The sequence below is a fragment of the Calypte anna genome, chromosome 10 (genome assembly GCF_003957555.1).
Source record: "Calypte anna isolate BGI_N300 chromosome 10, bCalAnn1_v1.p, whole genome shotgun sequence".
Taxonomy (NCBI): Eukaryota; Metazoa; Chordata; class Aves; order Apodiformes; family Trochilidae; genus Calypte; species Calypte anna.
In genome coordinates this window covers 474,659-484,096 of record NC_044256.1, presented here as the reverse complement: position 1 = coordinate 484,096, position 9,438 = coordinate 474,659, and positions in this window count along the sequence as shown.

The following is a 9,438-nucleotide window of genomic DNA, read 5'->3' as shown; positions in this document are numbered from 1 at the left end:
AATGGTCTGTGCCAGCCCCATGACATGACCTTGGGCACTCTCCAGCTGAAGCAGGACAGGAGCAAGGTGGAAGACTACGTGTGCTTCAGCCTGCCCTACCTTCGGGACTCTCAGGCCAGCGTGAGAGCGGAGGCCATCGCATTCATGGGTGAGCCACAGCCCCCAAGGAACCTCTTCTGGCAGCCCAGCCCCAGCCCCCGCCCCCGGCACTGCCCTGGCAGGCAGGAGCAGCCCTGTGGCTGTCCCGGGCAGGGCCCTGCCCTCCCGCTGCCCCCTCTGCCCTGGCCTGGCCTTGGTGGCTGCCTGGCTCAGTGGCAGCGGCGCCCTCGGGGACTTGCCCCTGCGGAGTGCTGGGCAGGAGGGCGTGCGGCCGAGCTGGCCGGGGGCTGTGCTGCCGCAGTGCTGGGGAGGGGGAGGTCTGACGGGAGCTCTGTGCACAGGGACTGCTGCGCAGTGCCTGGGGAGGAATCCACCTAAAGAGACGCTGGAGGTTCTGTGGAATGGTGAGTAGGGTCAGAGGTGCTGGGCGCTGCCATTCCTGGCTCTGCTGCAGGGAAAGGAGGGAGAAGCTGTAACTGTCCCATCCCTGGAAGTGTTCATGGCCAGGCTGGCTGTGGCTTGGAGCTCCCCGGCCTAGTGGGAGGTGTCCTTGCCCGTGGTGGGGGGTTGGCTTGGGACTAGGCGATCCTTAAGAAGGTCCCTTCCATCCCAGCCCAGTCTGGGAGCCTGGGATTCCTGAGCAGCAGCTTCCAGCTGCTCCCTTGGTCCCAGCTGCTCCTCCTAGTTAGGGAAAGAGAGGGATGGGGCTTGCATAGAAGGGTCTGTGCAGACAGCAGCCTTTCACCACTGCTCGCTTTCTTTCTGTTGCAGTCGTCAAGCACTTTGATAGTGACCCGGATGCCTCAGTCAGGTCCCAAGCAGGTCAGACCTTGCACATCCTGCAGACGGTGACGGAGGTGCAGAGACAAAGATGGTCCTTCCGAAGGCTGTGCTTCTGGCGCTGATGAGATGGGTCAGGGACAATCTTGCTGCCAGCATCTTCCTGATGGTACTTTCACCACTTTTCTGCTGTGCCCCAGACCCTCATGTGCACCCGCAGGCTGTGCCTGACTGTCTAAGTCCAAACGAGTGCCCGCGGAACTCTCCTGTGCCCTGACTCTCCCAGTTAAACCTCCCTAATGTCATCCCAGCAGGAGGAAGTGGCTGTGCTGGGGTGAAGGTCCTGGTGGGATGATGATCCCCGAGCATGCAGAGCACACAGCATTTGTCCTGGCCCCTCCTGCTACCTGTACCTGTGAGTGCCCCAGCTTGTTGGACAGCCAGGTTACCCTTCTTTTGGGGGGTGGTGCAATGAGGCACAGGGCAGAAGGGAGTCAGGGTTTAACTCAGCAAAGCTCTTTTAAACCCCAGCACTGCTTTGTCTTCAGGGCTTTGTTTGGCAGCTGCAGGAAGAAGGCAGAGTGTAAAATGGAGGGCGTTTCACCCGGAATGATGAGCCTCGTCATCAGGCACACCTCCACCGGGACAGTCCTGGTCACACCTGAGGATGAGGATGAACGCTTGCTCCTTGCAGCAGTCCTGCTCAGTGTCCTGGGCATCATCAGCTGGTGCTGAGTTCTTAAAGCCCACCTACAGGTGAGGAATTGCATCAGCAGCTGGAGACTCCCAACTGATTACAACTCTGCCAAGCTGTGAGGAGCAGCTGCTGCATTCCTCTTCTGTCACTTCCAGGAGGTCACCAGGGTGTCTGCAGAGTTTTTGACCTCTCCCACAGAGACCTAGAGCAGCTCGAGTCATGCGGCTGAGCGCACGCCCAAACCAGATGCCCTGTTGGAGGCAATGGATTCATCACGAGCTGCCCCCCAGAGGCTACAGGAGGTTCCAGCCTTGCTGGGCAGGGTCCGTGTCACCGTGTGGGCCCAGGCGGCTTGGGACAGCTGGGCAGGGCACAGCTGAGCCAGAGCTGCTTTCCTTGTCTCCTCAGAGCAGCAGGACGTGCAGCCTCCTGGCCTCTGGCATAGCTTTCAATAGGTCAAAGAGGTCCCCAAATAAAATGTGGCGTTTGGAAAGCACAGCATGTGGTGAAATCTGTTCTATGGCACCCAGGCTCTGATTCTGGGCCGGACTGGTGATCCTGGGCTCAGCGCATCACCGAACCATAGGAATTGTCCAGGCTCCATTTTCTCGCCTCTCTGGTGATTGTAAATGCTGAACACTGTGTCACAATCAGGCTGTTCAGTGGCAGCTGGGAACTGCCCACAGTTGGGCAGTGGGCAGTTGGCAGTGGCAGTTTCCCTCAGAGGCAGTTGGGAAAACCCAGAACTCTGTTGTTTGATGATTCTCATGTAGACTAAGTCTGAGCAGTGTTGTGGAGCTCCGGGTTTGTGTGCAGTTCTGGGTTGTGCCCTGCAGAAGAAGAAGAGGAACCGCTGCTGCCCAGCTCGTCTCTGTGCAGCCCCTGAGCACGCAGTGTCCTGGCTGAGTCCCCTCTGTGTCAGAGCCCCACAGCAGCCCCGGCCATGAGCAGCCGGGCCAGGCACTCGGGCTGATGCCCTGCAGCTGGGCAGGGGCGGTGTCCTGGGGGTGGGGGTGGGAAACACCTGGGGAGGGGGGCACAAAAACTGCTGTTAGCCCAGCTCCTCCTGGGTTCCTGTTCCTATTAGCAAAGAGCAGCTCCTCTGTGTGGGGCTGGGGGCTCCTTCCTGCAGTAACTTTGCAAGAAGGTCCTTTTTTGGGCTGTTTGAGAGGAAGCAGGACTCTGATACAACTGGTAATTGAAAGCTTTTTAGTCTGATGGCTGTTTGTTGCTTGGGGGTGTTGGGCAAAGGGCATTGGCTTTGTTGTTGTGTGTGACATCAATGGTCTGTTCTGCAGTAGACTGGGCATTGGCTCTACCTGGTTATCTATGGCAATCTCTACTGAACTGTTAGGGTTTTTCTTTTTTTGGGGAACTACACATCCTTCCTTCATACCAAGCTGGGTCCATCAGAAGAGTTTGGAGGTTTTGGAAATGGCTGTCCCTCTTTTATGTGTTTGTGTTGCAAGGGTGCTTTCTTCTCAGTAGACAGAGAGGCAGCTGTGGGAATGGCAGCACAAGTATGGCCACCACTTGAGCTTTGACAGTGGCTTTTACTGATGTGCCTTGGCCAGTAGTGGCCCAGGTCACTGTTCTGTCAGAGCCTGCAAGAAGCAGTGCTGCTTCCCTGTCCTGACCCAGGGGGACAGGGAGTGGGGGTTTTGGATCAGTTCCCCCCAGGTTGCCCCTGTGGTCAGGCAGTGAAGAAAGGCAGCTGAGCCCTGTGTTACTGAAGGCAAAGCAAAGATGGAGCACGTGGGGGAGAGCTCTGATGGAGGTGAAAGACCCAAATCCTCTCCACAATTCTTCAGAATCTTCTGCAGAAGGTTGAGCAGCAAGTGCTTGTGAGGTCGCTCTTCCCTCATCACAAGAGGAGGAATTGGAGTCAGAGAAACTCAATCCTTTTTCCTGAAGGACTTGTGAAATTTAAGTACAAAGGACTTTGGCTGGGATGAAGGTGAGACACTTGGCACCTGCTTGCTTTGGTGTTGGGTTGGTGGTGCTGGTGCAATCTACTGAAATAATAGAGAGGGCAGACAGTTGGGAAAGCTGGCCAGAGGTGGAGGCATGGATCAGCCCTGATCTTTCGAGAAGAAGTAAATGCTCTCAGCCTCTGGAGGAAGCTTCTGGCTTAAGATCAGATATCCATGGAACACTATTTGGCAGCTCCCCTCTAAATCACTATTGGTCTCTCCAGCCCATGGGTCACAACTTGGCAGCAGCCCCGCACGGAGGAGCTGCTGATGCTCTCTGGGGGGGCCGAGAGCCTGCGAGAGGCTCTGCTTACGGCGGCTTTCGTGCCCCCCGCTCCAGGTGTTTCCCGTCCCCTCCCGGACCCTCAGGACACGGCCCCTGCCCAGCTGCAGGCATCAGCCCGAGTGCCTGGCCCTCCTGCTCATGGCCGGGCTGCTGCGGGGCTCTGCTTGGCAGGCAGGGCTGGACACGGGGGCTGAGCAGCAGGGGAGGACGAGGGAGGTTTGAATGCGCTGCAGGGTGGAGGGGGACGGCCTTTCCAGCCAGGGGGGCTCCAGGTGTCCCGGGCAGAAAGGAGCTGAGCGGGGAAGCCAGCGCTGGGCTGCGCTTTGCTTTGCAGCCTCGGTCACCAGCAAGTCACCGCTGCCCTCCAGTGTCCCTGTCCCGCAGTGCCAGGGCTCCAGTCCCGGGAGGTATCGCTTCTGCCCGCCTTCAGACGGGCCACTCGAGAGAAACACCGCAGAAATCTCTCCCTTTCTGATCTAGCTTGGTGGCAAAGCAAATGCCCAGCCAGCTCTCTGCACTGACCGCTGTAGCAAGAAACAGCCTTTTGCTTCCAAAGCCAGAGAGTGGGGGGAAGCAGAGGGCAGCGTGTTGGGGTTTGGTTTTTTGTTTTGGTTTTTTTTGTGCTGTATCCACTCTGCCATGTCTGCTTCTCGGATGTGCCCTGTGACACTTCCAGTTTACGATTAACACCTCTGCTCCCCATTTCTCCTCTCTGGGCACTTCACACGCACACACCCCACCAGCTCCAGCACGGCTGAGGATCCCCTGATCAGCTGCAGGGTCATGGCATCTTCTTCAGGAGAATTTGGGGGTCCACTTGCTACTGAGACTTCAGTGTGGTTGCTGAATTTAATGAGCAGAAAGAAAAATCTGCCTGCCTATTAAAATAGGGGCGTGAGAGCTGGGGGTCGACCATCGCCTCAACCTTCCGAAAGCAAACGGTTGATCTCTGCCTGGGAAAGACTGGAACTCCAGAGCCGTCAGTGCTTCATGGGGGTAGCAGAGGGTCAAGTCTCGCCGGGAGCATCCGGGAGCCCCAAGCAGGCAGCGACTGCTTTGCTCTCGTCCATGCAGGGAGCAGCGGGCACCGAGCGGGTGAGAAAAGCCGTTCCGGGAGTTGTTTGGGTGTAGGGGCGGAAGAGCATCAAACAGCACCTTTGGTGCCCTGTGTTGCGCTGGGATCTTTTGCCATGGTCGCCGTGGTGGGGCTGCCCAGAGAGAGGAGCAGTCCCATAAGATGGGGGAGAGCTGCTGTCTGCACCTGAGAGGAGGGAAAGGGAGCTGGCCTCGACGCCCGTTGGCGTGATGAGAGCCTCTTGGCCTCGACGCTGCCCTGGGGGGGGGCGGGGGACGAGGAGGGGAGGGAGAACTCTGAGGCTCTCCTCCTGCTCGAGGGTAGGGATGGCTCCCCAGACATTGGCTGCACAGACCCCGCTCTCTCTCCTGCCAAGTTGTGTTCTTCCCTGCCCGTGTCTGTGTGAGTGAGCGAGCAAACAGATGGGCTTCTCACTTACGTCTGTGTTGAAATCACTGCAGCGTACTTCGGTTCAGCTTTGCAGGGGGAAGAGCGGGGTCTGTGCAGTAGCCAGGGGTTCCCCTGTGAGGCTGCGAGCAGAGGGAGGGTCCGGGGTTGCCCCTTTTTTGGAAGGAGGGAGTGCAGCCGCTTGACGCTGGTGCAGGCGAGGCACCGCGCCTGTAGTCAGGGCCTGGGTCTGTGTCTCCGTGGCTGCCTGTCCTGCTGCCAGCCCTGGAGTCAGAGCGTGTGTCCCGAGCCGTGGAGGCCTGTGTCCCCAGGCAGCCCCAGCTCCCCGTGAGCAGGGCTGTGCAGCCTCTGGCCGCTGCTTTACATAGCCAGCTCCATTTGCCCAGGGGGTCTGCCTGCGAGCCCCCCTCCCGCTGTGCCTGGGCAGGTGGCTGGAGCAGTGATTTGGAGGGAAGAGCTGATCTGTGAGGTCTTTGTTTGTGGTTGTGGTGAATTCGGCCTGTGAGGGGCGAGGTGTGGAGAGCTTTCATGCGGGTGGCACTGTGGTGGGCAGGGAGCAGCCCGGTACAGGACGGCTGCCCGGAGACCTGCTGCCCACTACCCCACTCCCCGCCTCCCCATTGCCCCGTGTCCCCGGTCCCTGCTCCTCGGTCGCTGAGTTTCCAGGATGTTTTGCCTTTGTCAAATGGTTTTCCCGTGAACCTCCTACTTCAGACCAAAACCATCCAAGCCCTGACAGGTTGGGGCTATGGTGCAAGGGCACCTGGGACATGAGAGTCCCCAGGGCTGGAGGGACTTTAAAGGTCTTCCAGTTCCAACCCCTACAATGGGTAGGGGCACCTCCCACCAGCCCAGATTGCTCCAAGTGCCACCCAACCTGCCCTTCAACACTTTCAGCATCCATAACTTCTCCAAGAGACCTCTTCCAGGGTCTCACCACCCTCATTTTTTCCATTAGCTCTCATCTCAATCTCTCCTCTTCCAGGCTGACAACATTCCCCCTTGTCCCATCCCTCTGGCTCCTTGTCTGGCGTCCTTCCCCTGCTCTCCTGGAGCCCCATCAGGTCCTGTTGGAGGTATCTGAAGGTACTTCAGGGACTGGAAGGTGCTCTCGAGTCATTAAAGAGAGGAGCCTGAAAGAGAGGCACGTGCCAGCCCACAGCTTCCCAGCCGCCATTGCAGTCCCTTCCCCACTGGCTCTTGCCACCAAATGTCCCCAGAGCTGCCCAGAAGAAAACTCCCCATTGATCCCCGACGCAAGGCCAGCGGGTGTTTTTATTCCAGCTCTGGTGCTCCTTCCTCCTCTGGGCTGATGCCTGCCCACCTGGTGGCAGGGTGGGGGGCACCAACTGCCCCCAGACATTTCAACACTGATGACTCCTGGTGAGGACCAATGGCCAGCTGGCCAACTGCTGTTGCAGTATCCAGGTGACAATCAGTGGTATCACCCAGTTCTCCAAGGCCCAGCCCCATCACCTCCTGAGTCTTTTCTCTTTTTTTTCACTTCACAGAATCCCAGAAGAGACCTCCAAGATCATCCAGTCCAACCTTTGACCAACACCACAGTCAACTACTAAACCATGTCCTTAAGGACCAGGCACTTGGGCACTGAACTCCTCTTCCCTGCAGCTTCCATGGGCTGCACAGACCAGCTGTGGAGATCAGAGCCCCCCTGCTGGGACCTGCTCAGACCCCTCTTCCCCAGCAGGGTCTTCTCCTGGACAGCACTGGGTGCTGGAGTCTCCATGGAGCAAAGCTGGGTAACCCTCTCCTCCTGTCTCCTTGCCCACTGTGCAGCCTACAGGGATGTGGTTCTTTGCAGACCATCCCCACCATCGCCTCCTGCCAAGACAACAGTTTCTTGGGCCCTGCCCATCCCTTCAGCAAAGAGCAGAAGAGTGGGGAAACCCCAGGAGCTGGCTGAGGGGAAATCTCAGACCCTCCCAAAGGCTCTCCTGGAAGGCTGCAAAGGCAGAGACGTGGGCTGGATCCCAACGTGTGCCCCTGAGGCCATATGGCTGCCACAAACTGTGGTGGCTGCCATGGAACTGGAGGGTTCCAGAACACAGGTGCCGGGCCACTATGGTCACAAAGGGCCACTTGTGATGTGCCACCTGTGATGTCACATGGCCAGGCCTACAAAAGCCTGAGAAGTGGGCCAGAGGATGCCAGTGTGGTTGAGCTGACCTTCGGGATAACTCGGCTCCTTCCTTGGCTGATCGTGTGCCTTTTGTGTTTTGTTCATTGCTCCTTTCCTGCCCACTTTTCCTCAGCTTCCCTCCTCTGTCAAAGGTGTTTGGGTTTGCCCTGCCGGGACAGAGGAGAGAGGAGCTCAGGTCAGGGTACGGAACAAGGAGAGGTCTCTCCTTTCCCAGCTCTCGTGGCTTTCCCGGCTCTCCAGTGCTGTGGGAAGGATTCATTTCGGCTCCCTCTGCTAACACCACAGGTGAGCAGCAGCTCCTCTGCAGACAAGGGGACACACAAGGTGATCTTTCCAAAGGGCCTTGAGCACTGCTGTCAGATGGAGTCCTGTGACAGGGACAGCAGGGCCATCAGCCTGCAGCTCTGCAGGCACACAAGTTCGAATGTGGGCTGGTTGGCCAGGCTGGCAGGGCACAGGATAGTTTCCCAAAGGGATTCTCGACCAGACAAGTTCAATGGCAGCCTCTCCTGAGGCTACATGACTTTCTGTCTTTGAGGTTTGAGCTTGTTTCCCTGGGTGGGCCTCCTGTAAACAACTTGACTTGGGAAAGATGCTTTCTTGAACCAGAAAGGCTTCTTCTCTTTACAAATGTCATTTCCCTGCAGTTGCCATTGGAATGGCTCCACAAGGAAATGAGGACAAGAAGCAGAGACCAAGAGTTGGAGCAGGACTCGAGAATATGGGCAATACCTGCTTCCTCAATGCTGTCCTCCAGTGCCTCACCTACACCCCATCTCTGGCAGACTACCTGCTCTCTCGGGAGCACAGCCAGTCCTGTGAGTACTCGTATGAATGTCTCCTTGTCAATCTGTTGGGCACTTCCCAGGGATTCCCAGGATGTGGAACTGGATGCAGGAGAAAAGCAGCCCTTCTTTATCAACCCCCTGTCAAACCCAGCCTTGGGTTTCTTGGAATAGAAGAAACTTTTAGCATAGAAGCCACTTGTCACATCTGTCAGAAGGGCACCTCTTCCTAGCCCTGGGACTTGGTCTCCACTCCTGCAAGTGAAACCTTTGCCCCAGCACAGAAAACTTCTGTCAGTTCAGCATCCTTCTGCAGAAAGGTTCCCAGGCACTTGCCGGGACACTGGCCTCTTGAGAGCAGAGGAGTGGAGGCTGTTCTTACCACTTCAGGATCTCCAGTAGGTTTTCCACTGCTCGGGATATTTGGCTAACCCAAGAATCTTCTCTCCCTCCCTCCCCTCCTCCCTCTGTCCCTCTTCAGGTGTTCGACCAGGCAACTGTGTGATGTGCAGAGTGCAGGAGCACGTGTGCAAGGTCCTGCATGCCACAGGATCTGCCATCGTGCCTGTGGACATCATCACTGCTCTCCCAGGTAAGCCCTGTCTGGTGCTTTGCCAGGTTTTCTTCCCTCCTTGGATTGGAGGAGAGAACTCCCAACTTCTTCTTTCTTAGAAATCGGAGAACATTTCAAGCTCGGCGTGCAGGAGGACGCCCACGAGTTCTTGCGCTGTACTCTGGACGCCATGCAGAGAGCTTGTCTGTGTGACGACAGCTTGGACACGTCTTGTCAGCACACCGTCATCCATCAGATATTTGGGAGCTTTCTGAGATCCAGAGGTACTTTTCCACAACTCTCCTCTCCCTGGGACTGGCTGTGCCCTTCCCTCTGCCTGTGGGAAGCAGCTGTGTGTGTGACTGGCGCAGGAGGGATGAGCAGCGTAAGCGGCACATTCGGTCGCCTTCCCCTCTCGCTGAGCTTTCCAACTTCCCTTCCAGTCTGCTGCTCAAGCTGCCAAGTTGTTTCTGATGCCTACGATCCCTTCCTGGATGTCCTTCTGGATATAAAAGTAAGAGGATTTGTAGTGGTGCTTCAGGATGTCCCAGGGCCCCTGTAGCTTTCCAGAACCGATGGGGTTGGTTTCAAAACATCTCCTGGGAACACATGAGAGCTTGG